The following is a 14,051-nucleotide window of genomic DNA, read 5'->3' as shown; positions in this document are numbered from 1 at the left end:
TGTGGTTTGATGAAATGAAGAATAAAAATACAAGAAATAAATAGAGTCAAGGATAGGAGAGTTCCCCCATTGTTCCTAAAAAAAATGAGGTTCCTACAAACTTCTGAAGGTCTCGAATCAGTTCTAAGGGTTATCTAATGTGCATATAGGTGGCATATCTAACTATAACGCGGCTACGCGAGAGGCCACTGGATCAGGTTAGTTCACACCCCATATCTGGAAGTGGAACCCATCCCCCAATATCTTGAAGGGACGTCAATCCACGAGGATGTTTTTCCTTGCTTACGTGAGGACAAAATCCATCAAAAGCAAATATCAACCCTCACTAATCACTAGTAGGACCCGGTTTTTATGGGCCATTTGTGTGCATATGAATAGTGATGTGTGTGCCGGGGAACATACCGTATCTTTAACAAACACTCAAACACTCAAATTTTATGAAACCAAAAACCTGTTATTTTATCTACAATCATGAACAAACACATTAGATTCCTCAAAATGTTGAAAGACTATTATACAACAAAATAAACAAATCAACCAAATAGGAAAACACCAAGACAACAAGGCCCGACCCCTTTGGTACAACAACCATGATCCCCAGTGAAGTCGCCAGCTGAAGCAACCGGCTTGAAAAACAATGAAGTCGCCACCAATTGATTTTTAGGATGCAATTGGACATCCATTTTGGTCTACGAGAAAAATGGGTAAGGGGGTCTATTGAGCGTGGGGAAAATGTTAGGCACCCCACAACTCCCGAAAACGGTTACCTTCAACAATGTTTTCCTATTTGGCTCTACTTTGATTTGAGGAATGATTGTATGTCCAAAATGTTTTAATGAGTTTTCCATATGCCCGGAAAATCATGTATTATCAAATGGGTGGAAATATTCCATTAATGTTAGACCAAGATTTGACTTTAAAAATCTTATTTTTATGGGTTTTGATAAAAAAGAAGGAAAAAAGGTGCACGGGATCACTACGGCCATTCCCGGCTTGGCCGAAAACGTTTTAAAAAACTCCACTTGAAGTGGTCTTTGATAAAAAAAAGGGTGCACGGGATCATACGGCCATTCCCGGCTTGGCCGAAAACATTTAATAAAAAATTCCACTTGAAGTGGTTCTGGATAAAAAGATGCACGGGATCACTACGGCCATTCCTGGCTTGGCCGAAAACATTTAATAAAAAATTCTACTTGAAGTGGTTGTTGAAATAAAAAGGTGCACGGGATCACTACGGCCATTCCCGGCTTGGCCAAAAACGTTTTACTTGGTCTTTGATGAAAAAGTCCATATCGGAGTGGGTTTTGATGTTTTGAATGATTTGAAAAAAAGACTATTTAGATAGTAACATTGGAATGGGTTTTGATGGTTTTGGAGAAGAGATTTTTGGGAACTTGGTTGATGCACCAAAAAGGCCCACAATCAATGAAAAAGGTTCAATTCAAGCCTTACTCACAATTATATTCTTCATGAGAAAAGAAAGAATCCATTTAAGGCCCATCGGACAGGCCAAATATCTTTAAACCCGCTTTGGGTCCTTAAATAAATTCTCCTAATCCCTAAAAACATATTTGCTTTCCGGGTCCACGAAATCCAAAAGTTTTGGATGAATGCCGATGGAACCCCAATATCTTGAAGGCTACTTGGTATTTAAACAAAACATAAAGGTTTCATAAGTTAATCTTGGTGTGTTTATTAAGGTGAGACGGCTTGGATTAATTCTAATGACTAACGCGTTGCATTCATTTTCATTGCATTCAAACAATTCTATCATACATCTAAGCATCATGGCATAGTGTGAGAGATCAAAGTCCTAAGCATGCATCCTAATGCAATCATCATTCACAAAAATCATTTCCTAATGTCTATATGCTTCTAACATCCTAGAATTTCATGTATGCATTTTCTATTTTACATCCACTATTTTTGTTACACTATTACAAGACTTACACTTTACAATTATACATGACAAATAATAAAATATATAAAAATCCAATTTCACCCGAGAGGCCCATTGCTTCAATCCAGCCCAAATCCTCTAAGTATTCCCTTGGGCCAAAGTGGGATCAAACCCGATCCAAATCCAACAAGCAATCACACAAAAAATTGGGTCAAATATAATATCAAACCAAATTCATATTTAAAGATTCATTTACACATATAAACATATCCAATATAATACACAATCATCACCAACCCATGTATACCTACCTATACATATATAAACACATGTACAAATATACACATAAACCTACGGTATATACACACAAACAGATCCATATATACACATACAACATATATAGACAGAATGTATATACATACACAAGGACACAATATTTACACACAAATATATACACTATATGTATATGCACACAAAGAAATCTGTACACATATAACACATATATTTACGCACAGACACGATATATATGTACTCACTCGGACACAATGTATATATATATAAACGCACCACGTATACACAAACCGCATATACATACACACACACTATATATATATGTATATACACATAAACAAATCTATACATACACACACACTCTGCACACACATATACACACAATGTATATATATACACACACACCATATACATACCACGCACACCATACATATATATATATATATATATATATACCAGTCATCAAATAAACATATATAAACATCAGCATATATAGACATCAGCATGTATATTAACCAGATATATGCAGTATATTAACATAGCAGATTAACCCGATCAAAGCAACCAAACAGCGGCACAACATATTAAGTTCAAGCATCAACCAGAGAGTATATATCTGCCTCCTCATGAAGAGGACCAGAAGATGCGGAGATAAAAACAGAACATACAACCAGAAGAGATGCTAAGTATGATCAAAGAAACGAAACCAGAAAAGTGACCAAAAATATGTTTAGATTAATGTTATTTCAAAGATGGAACCCGACAAATACACGAATAGAACTAGGAGAACAAAAACAAGAAGTGGAATCAAATCAAAGGGTAAGCTCATTACCACCTTCTCAAATCAATGACACTGGTGGAAGCAAAATCCTCTTCTTCTCCCGATTCTCCCTTTCTCTTCTACTCCCGGTTCTCCTTTTCCCTTTGTGTGTTGTGCGGCTCTCACTATTGTTGGCCCCTTTGTCTTTGTTTTTTTTGTGCGGCTCCCCCTCTCTCCCACCATCTCTCTTTCTTTTATACCATATCCCTATAAAACCCTATTTCATCATTTTACCAAAATGTCCCCCCAAACCCTATTTATTTTCTCCTAAGAAACTAATATTTTGGTATTTTCCAATGTTTTTGCAAAAACCTTAAAGGTGTCACCTTTCCTTTTAAAAGGTTTTATTTATTATTTTATTTAATTCTCCTATTTTTTAGATATTTCCTAGGGTTTTGTTGTATTGGGTTTGGGTTTGAATTTTTATGGGCTTATGACCCAAGAAATGGGCTTTAGGATTTTCGCATGTTTGTGGGTCCAAGAAATAGGCTTTGAATTTTTTGTGAGATTACGGGTTTCAGAACGGGCTTTTGAATTATTATTATTATTATTGTATTTTTCAATTTTTTAATTTTTTCTATATATATTTTTTTTTGGGCCGGACGAAAACCGGGTACTACAGCTGCCCCCCTTTGTATGTCTTTTATGAAATAAAAGACAAACAAAGGTGTAGTCAACCGAGTTTCGTAATTTATTCTTTTTTGGCCTGCTATTTATTCTTTTTTTGCTCCTAATTTAAATAATTATACATCACACAACAACATCGAGGGTCAAGAGCCGGGCCATGAAAATATGGTAATTTAGACAGGAGGCCTAACTAAGACAAATGTTTTTCACAATAATAAGTACTAATAAAAATTAATATTAAAATAAATTGAAGAGGAGAAAAAAATGTATACAAATTGTAATTGTTAAAAACCTTTCGGACAGATGAGAAAATGTACGTAAATTGTAATTGTTAAAAATTGAATTTTGTTTTGAAAACTTTGTGTTTTTTTTCCTATTTATCCCAAGTAGGAGTGTGACGCTATAAGTTGCTACTTTTCGTTGGTTCAAAGTTGCGTTTGATAGTCATAGTGAAAGAATCTATTTTGGTTTAGAATTAGAAACTACAGATGTTACTGCAAATATTCATATGCTAGGTAGGATGTTTTACTGATCGGAGTTGGTGAAATCTACCCGAGTGATGAATTTTGAAGTAAATTCAAACTTTAAGTGATTGAGTTGAAACAATCTGAAATTGAGGGACTAAGTTAAAACAATGACCATCTTTCAGTGGTCAAAAGTTCTATTAACTCTTACTTCAATTGTAAGTTAATTGAATTACTTCAAATTTCCTTAGTTAATTGAATACTTGTTTTTCAAACCTAAATTAATTGTTCTTATATATATTTTTAATGTCTAAATTTTTTTATGAAAAAGAAACACTTTCATTCAGAAAATCAAAATTGTTTTTATTTTTAATTGTTGAAGAATGAAAATTCCCTTTGTTTAAGTGCTAAAAGCCAAATATTTTCCTAATAGTGATTTTATGAGGGCTTGCATGGGGAATAATCGTTCTTTGTCTTGGAGAAGTATTTGTGTCAATAGAAATTTTATTTACATATCAAAAACTGTTAATTGTGAGATGGATTGATTCAACCCATTACCTTTTGTCTGACTCTTATTCATATACAACATCTAAAATCTAGATTATGTATTGATTTTCATCGGCGGGACTATCAACACCCTCTAGTTTGCTTGTTTCACCACCCTATTAGGACATATTCTTTGACATTAGTTATTGCTTTATGAAATGACCTCATTTTTTTAGTCATTTTTTTGTTTGAAATTCAAAAAAAATGGGACATTTTTGTCTTTTCAATTTCAAAAATAAAATGATTATTGATGTGACAAAATAATAGGGGGAGGGATGTTTTTGTCTTAATTTCAAAAAAATTGATGATTCATGTGACGACTTAGATATTCAATGTAATCTCCCACCACTCTTACAATTATGTAAATTATAATCCAATGGTTTCAGAAGGAAATATAGAATGTCTACATTGAATGTATGCTGCTAGTTGTTCCGTATACTTTGTCACCCATGCAGCTGCGCAATCGTACTTGTATCTAAGCCATTGAATCATAACGGGAGGCATCGGATAACCCTCTGTCAAGGTAATCTAGACAAAGTGATTATTATTAACGAACCCGATAGTAATAGTAACATGTTCATGCGGCGGGGGAGGCATTGATCACAATGACAAAAATATCAAGTACTGTTCAGAACTAAGGAGATGTAATATGACATTGTATCTTGAAACAATCAAGTGACCCATGTCTGACATTGTCATCCAGTTTTGAAATGGTGCTGGTCTATCGGATTCCCAGAAGTTCAATAAGTTGTAAATGGAACATGCTCGATCATAACCACCAAATAGATCAACATACTCTACCTAGAATGTCCTCAACTCCTCAATCAAGTTTTGTCGGATGTTGATCCATGCATCCTCGCCAAAACCAAGCAACCCAGCAATAGCTCGAAAGCACAATTTTCATAAGCTTTTACATCTTTTACGAACATAATGTAAAGATGCATTGTAGTTGGAAACTGACTAAGATATACATGCTCATAGTTAGCTTAACTCAATCTTGAAATCCTTTGTGTAGGGAGTGGTGGAGTATTATAGAGAGATGAACAACTGTGTCTACTTGGTTCTTGAGAATGAAGAAAATCGTGCTGAACGACCTCAAATACAGACGGATTACCCTGAGTAGATTTGTCTACTTTCTTCTTTGAAGAGGGGTGTACTGATGAACAACTGTGTCTATCTGGTTCATGAGAATGAGGAAAATCATGATGAGTGACCTCGAATGTAGATGGATTAACACGAGTTGATTTGTTTATTTTCTTTCTTGAGGAGGGGCGTCCACGAATATTTGTCTTAACAATTGGTTCATGATGGATTAATTATCTCCCTCAACTTCCTTAGTAGACTAACTTTATCAGGCCTTGATTGGTGCTTAAACTGTTTTGTAAATATTTACAGCTCAACACTACAATCGATATCATCATTGATAGGGGAAACATCTGGCAATAAGTCAAGTTTGTTTCGAAACTTATCAATGCAAGCAAGTGGTATAGAATGACCTTCATTCGTATATATTGCAAGGTTGTGGACACATGGCAGTCCATCACTCGTACGAAGTTTACATTTGCAAGAGTAGATGTCTTCTCCAACAACTTTAGACCATTCAAATTCCAACCAAATCATATTCAACGCATCCACTGAAACAAAACCCCGTAATTCTCAGAATTGGCATGTTTTGAATCGATGTTTGACAATATTTTTGTTTTTCTCCAAACTAACTTTTATTAATGTGAACTGACCTTGGATGAGCTAATGAATAGACGACATTGCTGACTCCAAGTCTGATTGTGATGTGCCCAAGTATCGTTTTAACTTAGAATGCTAACTCTCGACTTTGCTAGTGGTTAGGTTTCTAAAATGCATATAGGTATCTGTCCAGGCGGATATGAACATCTTCTTATATGGCGTCAACCATACATCTTTAATATAATTCACGACATTGGAGTAGTTTTGTAAAATTATCTCAAGAGCAGATAAATTATACACATACGCATTCTCAGTTTCTGATTCAAGTAATATGTGTCACATGGAGTAGAATGAATCTCAACATTGCATGTCTTGAAATCATTTTTTACAGTGGGCTCTAACAACTTTGTCAATGTGCCATCTACAAAGCAGTTTCTTCGCCTCGGGAAATACTTGGGTACACAATCTCATCAATGCCAAATCTCTATCAGTGACAATAACTCTTGGAAAAGTGGATTCATCCATTGTTGACTGCAAACAATTCAATGCTCAAGTATAATTTTCCTCCTTTTTTTTATTGCAAGAATACAAATCCTATGCAAAATGTCATCTTCATTGAAGTCACGCCCATAATCTCAAATAGAGGCATCCTGAACCTGTTAGTTTTATTTGTAGCATCCATCAGTAACACATGTAGGAATGCACACAATAGTTCTAACGAGCCTGGATGTGCAAAGAAGAATTCTTCAAGCTCATTAGTCTAAGCATTGCTTCGATTAAAGAAAACATACTTGTACTGGAGTAGAAATGACATGAGTTGTTGTATTTGGGATTTACCAACGTTCTCTACAGTCCGAAGCTTCTAACGTGCATTGTATATAGTTTCAATGGTGGACACGTTGTTCGGATCCCTGTTCTTTAACTTGTATAAGATGTTTCGTGGCTTCACCAAATTCTTTGACATATCTATCAAAATGTCATTTTTCAGCAGTAGAAAGCTTACCGACATATGAATGGCCTTCCATATATAATACCATGGAATGCTTATGCATTCCACATACTACTCTTACCATCAAATCATCATTTGTCTTCAATTTCTTCCCTTTCACTCTGAATGGACAATCTCATTTTTGTGTGCCAATTACCGTTGTGGAGGTTTTCTTGCTATTGTAGGTGCCATCACGATCACATTGTAACAATAATTTGTGTCTCCTCCCGAATCCACTTTAATACATGCAATTAATCAAAATAACTATTGAAAAAATAAAAATTGATATATTTACCTTATCACTAGAACTACTTGACAATCTTAGATCTTCAACCCATAATTTCAGATGATCCATTTTTTCTCAACCTCAGATGGGAGAATGGTGATTATAAGGAAAAAAAATGGCAGGGTTGGTATAGGTAGAATTGAAGATATAAATGTCTATAGTTATACTGAGTGAGAGGAGGAAGGTGATTATAAGCAAAAAAAAAAAAAACATGATTGGGGTATGCAGTATTGAAGATAGAAATGGGTATAATTATACTGAATGAGGTTGGGTGCACCATTCAAACTTCACATAATACACACACAGACTAACAAGTCTGACACCATGTACATACCATTAATTTATATTTTTCATTTTTATTTTTAAAAAACTGACATGACAAGATTGATGGGAAAGAGGATTTAAATAAATTTGAAACAATTGACAACATTGTCATAGGGATTTTTCGAAAAGGGGAGTTTACAAAGTAAGGAGGGGGTGCCAACAGCAGCGCCCATTGACTTTTAAGATGTTTGTCAGGTGATATGCGTAGTACGGGAATGATTTCCTATGTATACCTTATGAATATAATACACAGGAACTTTAGAATTTCCATGTTTTGAAGAGATGGGTACTACAATCTATTAAATCTCAAACACTATGCTGATAATAAGAGTCACTTTGTTACTTGAAAAGAAGTCTAGCGGATATGGATGTAAGGGGGTATTAGACATTTCATTTAGGGATATGAATGTAAATAAAAAATCTCAAAAGTGGTGTAAAATTAAAAGTTTTTATGGTGTAAATAAAATTTCTCAAAAATGGTTGTGATGTGTCGGTTTAGTTTGATAATTGGATCCCAGGACCATGAAAATTTAATCTTGTTACCCCGGTAATGTCTAAAGTTAATGGAGAAAGATCTCCAAATAACTCAATAGTTTAAAGGTTTAAAATCCAAATTTGATAGAACGTTCGACTCTTCTAAATTTTAAGTTAAACCTAAATTTGGGAGTAGGGTTGGTAGCGTTTAGGGGGAAGAGGGCTCAAAAAATTCTAAACACATTAATGTGTATCTTTTCACAATTAGCAGTTGGGACAAAAAGCATGACTTCATTGAGTTGTAGATTTTACCTTCATTGGAACCAATTACTCTTTTTTTTATAGAATAGCAAATAGATTCAAAAGAAAGCAGGAACAATAGGGCATCACGTGGGATGGCCTGATAAAGGAGGGGTACATAGAACATCAAATCAAAAAATATGAAAAAAACAATAAATCTAACTACAAGAGAAGGTCGATTTTGTGACGGAATTTAGCGACCTCAATTTTTCCGTCGCTAAATTTACTATTAGCGACGGATTTTAGTAAAAGTTTCATCACAAAAGTCAACTTAGAAGCTGACCAGTTCTGTGATGACATTAGTGACGAAAATTTCCGTGACGAATATATTCTGTCACTAATTTCGTGGCAAAATTAAGCACCAAATTTTGTGACGGATTTGCAACGGGTTTTTGCCACGGATTAGTGACAAACACAATTCCGTCACTAAACATTCGTACATGATCAAGACTTTTTCTCAGAGATGATATAATTTAGCGACGGCCCAGAATTTCCATCGCCAATTTAGTGATGAAAAGATATTTCAGTCACTAAATTAGCGAAGGATTTGTTTTTCATCACTAAATCATAATTTATCTGATCATATTGGTTCAGGTATGGATTTTTAGTGACGAACAAGCTCTTCCGTCACTAAATGAGCGAAGGGCTAGTTGTTCCGTCACTAAATCTCATTTGCCAATAAGAGGTGTGCCAGACTTTATGTCAACTATCAGGTAGGAGTCTGGTTCAGGTACGGATGTTTAGTAACAGAATAGCATTTTTGTCACTAAATTAGGGATGGAATAATATTTCCGTCACTAAATCTCATTTACGAGGCTGGTCTGCCAGGCTTTATGTCAAGTAGGAACCTGGTGTAGGTATGGATGTTTAGTGACAGAAGGCTTTTTCATCACTGAATTAGCGATGGAATAGTATTTCCGTCACTAAATCTCGTTTCCAGACTGGTCTGCCAGGCTTTATGTCAACTAGGAGTCTGGTCCGCCAGGCTTTATGCGAACTATGAGTCTGGTTCAGGTACGGTGTTTAGTGATGGAAATGCTTTTCCGTCACTGAATTAGCAACGGAATAGCATTTCCTTCACTTAATCTCGTTTACCAATATGCCCGTCAGGCTTTATGCCAACTTATGACAGGTTCATTGAAAATAGCGACGGAATAGCATTTCCTTCACTTAATCTCGTTTACCAATATGCCCGTCAGGCTTTATGTCAACTTATCATTCTCTCCTCTCCTTTATGTATTTCATCTACCTCAATATCTCTTAATTTCCACTTCTTCTATTCATATGTGGTTTTGTAGTTGTGATGGATGTACCTTGATAGGTATGATAATACCTATTGTTTTTGGTAGAAATATCCCCCTCTTAAGCTTTCTTTTGATAAATAATGAGTGTATTTATGTGTTGGTTTGTATTTTGATAGGTTGATTGCGGTTTGGATGAAAAGCGACGGAAAAAGGGCTGAATTGAAGAAAATGTCCACCGACCGTCGTGTGTTCAAATAGCCATAACTTTCTGTCATATTATTGGAATCGAGCGCAACAAAAGGCATTGGAAACTAGACATCTCAAGCTTTCCGTAGAATCTAAAATCATGCAAATCGGAGGTCATATGGAGAAGTTATGGTCATTTGAATCATGTGTCTAGGGGTAACGCGCCTAGGCGTGCGCCTAGGCGTGGAGCGCCTAGGCGCACAAATTGTGCACGCCCAGGATCACTTCTGCACGCCCAGTCCAGAGAGTTGGACTTGAATTTGAAGTTGTGCACGCCTAGGATTGCGCCTAGGCGTGCGCCTAGGCGTGTGCCTAGGCGTGGTGCGCCTAGGCGTGAAAACAACGCGCCTAGGCGCAAAAAGCAATTTTCTGAGATGTTTTAAGTCGCGATTTGTCCGAGTTGTGGGAACTTTGAGACCGAGAATAGAATTTCTGGGGAGCGAAAGCAGAGGGGGAGGCGACTCTTGGAGCTAGGAGGAGAGATTCTTCAGCTCAACTTGGATCTACTCAACTAATTGGGTTTATTCATGATTTTCTCATCTCTCCTTTTGTGTTTTTCTCTCATTATGTGTAACTAAACCTCTTGTGCCAAGGCTAGGATGAAGCCTTGGGTTTGATGACTTTGTTTATGACTTGATTTACATATATATGAGTTGATTTGGGTATAAATCTTGTGTTTCTATGTTTGATTGCAATTTCTTCATGCTTGTGGTGTTTGGCCAACACTTTAGGTTTTTGGATGAAATTGTTTGGAGAATTTGCTTAGACAATAATATGTCAAGTAGATTATGCTTCTTGAAACACTTGATTATGAATGTGTCTCCCTTTAATTAGGTGACAATTTGTATGAATTCTAATCTCCATAGAACTCCATGAATTCCTATGCATGTTTAGACCAATAAGATGGCTAGAATGTATTTAGGAATATCCGACCTAGACCAATAAGATGGCTAGTAATCGATTTTAGGGAGATTTGGCTTAAGTGCGCTAAAACCGACTTAGGTACGGATTCGTTATGCCCGAATTAGCAAATATGTGTGTGAATTTGTGTCATTGCAAGTCATTTCCCAAGGGGGATTCCAAAGCCTTGGTGTTCATCTCATTCATCTCATTTGCATTAGTTGCATCTTTATTCTAAGAAAATACCAAAAACACTTTGCTATTTGCTTGTCTTAGTTTAATTACCCAACCAAACAATCTTGAGTTGAACTTTACTTTTGTTTGCATTGTCCATACGTACATACAAATATACATTTGGATTAGATATAACACCGTCCCTGTGGATTCGACCCTTGCTTATCATTGTGCTGTAGTCGCCGACTAGTACACTTGCTAGTAAGGTTAATTTAGACCCAACAAGTTTATGGCGCCGTTGCCGGGGACGGTTGCTTATATTTGATCCACTCTTGTTTATATACATAGATACTTACATACTTAGTTTAGTTTTTACTTACTTGACAATTAATGATCCTTATACTATTCTTTCTTGTTTGTAGTTCATGCAAGGAAGGCGTTCTCAAGATACTGAAATTCTTCCTGTTGATCTAGACTTGGAACGTACCCGAAGGAACAAGAGAGACAAGGACCTTCTTGAGGAGCAATCTTCTACTCGGTCTATCTCTCCTACATCCAGCTCTAGTTCGTCTAGTGACAAAATTTTGGGAGAACATTCTGAACAAGCAAGCATGGCTGAAAATCGTGAAGAAGTTGGCAACAATGCAAATGCTCCTGTTACCATCATGGACTACTCTATGCCACAATTCTCTACTAGACAATCTTGCATCATATTACCAACCATTCCGCCAAATCTATCTTATGAGCTTAAATGTCATGTGATTAACATGCTCCCATCATTCTCAGGAGCGGAAAATCAAGATGCTAGTGATCACATTGATAATTTTCTGGAGATTTGTGGCACTCAAAAAATTCAAGGCATATCTGAAGAGTTCATACGGTTGAAGCTATTTCCTTTTTCTCTTAAGGAAAGTGCTAAGATCTGGTTCAAGACTCTGCCACCAAATTCTATCACTTCTTGGGATCAACTTTCTGCTAAGTTTATTCAGAAGTTCTATACTCAGTCAAGGACACAGAGGCTTAGGGATCAGATTTTCCATTTCAGGCAGAACAAGGGAGAACCACTTTTTAAGGCTTGGGAGCGATATAAAACTTTATTGATTGGTTGCCCACATCATCAATTCTTGCCATGGCAGATTATATCATACTTTTACCAACATCTGGCTGATGAATGCCGCCATAGGTTAGATGCAGCTGCTGGAGGAAATATTATGGCTAAGGAACCAACTGAAGCCAATGAAATTATTGAGACTGTGGTGGCAAATTCCTCACAATGGGATAATCGTGATCTTGATGCTCCTAGACACATGGTTTATGAGGCTAGTGGTTCAAATACAGAGATGGCATCTGTGGCTAGGAAATTGGATGCGGTAGTGACTTTGCTGAGCAGAAATTTGGATCCTTGCGGCATTTGTGGAGGCACCGATCATCCTACTCATGTATGTTCTAGAAGTGGGACATTTCCTGAAGCTGAAGTTAATGCTATTCAACCTTTTCATAGGCAGCAGAATGATCCGTTTTCTCACACATATAACCCAGGATGGAAGAATCACCCCAATTTCTCCTATGCTTCACCCCAGAATTTCAATCAAGGGCCTAGACCTTGGCAAGCTCCACGACACGAGCCACCTTCTCAAGATGCAAGGAAGTCTACTATGGAGGACCTTATTTCCCAACTTGCTCAATCACAAGTCTCAATGCAACATTCACAAGCAGAGATGAGCAAGTCAATGACTCAGTTGCAACAAACTGTTTCCAGTAATACTCAATCTATCGCAAAGCTTGAAATGCAAGTAGGACAACTTGCTCATGCCTTGAGTGAAAGACAGCCAGGAAAGCTGCCGAGTCAACCTGAGGTAAATCCTAAGCAGTATGAAGATGCTAATGCTATTACTGTTTTGCGAAGTGGGAAAAACGTGGATAACAAGATTGAGTATAAAAAGCTTGAAGGTGAGAATCATGATGAACCTATAGCGGTGGAGCCAAGTGTTTCCAAAATACCTCATGTTGAGAAGGAAAAGTCGGAAGTAGAAGAGTATGTTCCAAAAGTGCCTTTTCCATCTCGTCTTGCACCGGCTAAGAAAAGCAAGTATAATCGGGATATTTTTGAAGTTTTGAAGAAGGTGGAGATTAATATTCCACTCATTGAGGCAATTAAGTCTATTCCCGCATATGCAAAATTTTTGAAGGAGTTGTGCACTAACAAAAGAAAGATTGGTGATCATGAAGAAGTATTTCTCTCCGAAGAGACAAGTGCTATTTTACAAAAGAAGCTCCCACCCAAATTAAAAGATCCGGGTAGCTTTACCATTCCTTGTATTATTGGAGAGAAAGAAATTGAAAAGGCCTTGATGGATCTTGGTGCAAGTGTAAATATCATGCCTTATTCTGTTTACACTACTTTGAAGATAGGTGAGTTGAAACCAACTTCAGTCACTCTCCAACTAGCTGATCGCTCTTTAGTGCATCCTTTTGGGTTAGTTGAAGATGTTTTAGTAAAGGTGGGTGATTTTGTTATTCCGGTGGATTTTCTGGTGCTTGATATGGAGGGTGAACCTAATCCGACAAGAGATGTACCACTCATTCTAGGCCGTGGTTTTATGGCTACCACAAAGACCATTATAGATGTGGAAAAGGGCATGCTCACAATGACAGTCTTTGACAAGACCATTGAGTTCAAAATTTTTAAGGCTATGAAGAGTCCGGATGTCATTAGAGAATGCCTTCATGTTGATATGGTAGGCCATGAGAGAGTGAATTTATTGACACAAACGGCTTCAAGTG

General features: G+C 36.7%; 1 non-coding gene across 1 annotated transcript; it reads right to left on the bottom strand.

Annotated features, from left to right (window-relative positions):
* Positions 1–12,283: 12,283 nt before the first annotated feature.
* On the bottom strand, positions 12,284–12,390 carry LOC119986346. Its single transcript, XR_005465237.1, has one exon. It is a non-coding gene; the product is annotated as a small nucleolar RNA R71 (small nucleolar RNA).
* Between the last annotated feature and the right edge of the window lie 1,661 nt (positions 12,391–14,051).

This window comes from Tripterygium wilfordii, chromosome 19 (genome assembly GCF_013401445.1).
Source record: "Tripterygium wilfordii isolate XIE 37 chromosome 19, ASM1340144v1, whole genome shotgun sequence".
In the NCBI taxonomy this organism is placed as follows: Eukaryota; Viridiplantae; Streptophyta; class Magnoliopsida; order Celastrales; family Celastraceae; genus Tripterygium; species Tripterygium wilfordii.
This window is presented reverse-complemented; position numbering and strand designations above follow the sequence as displayed.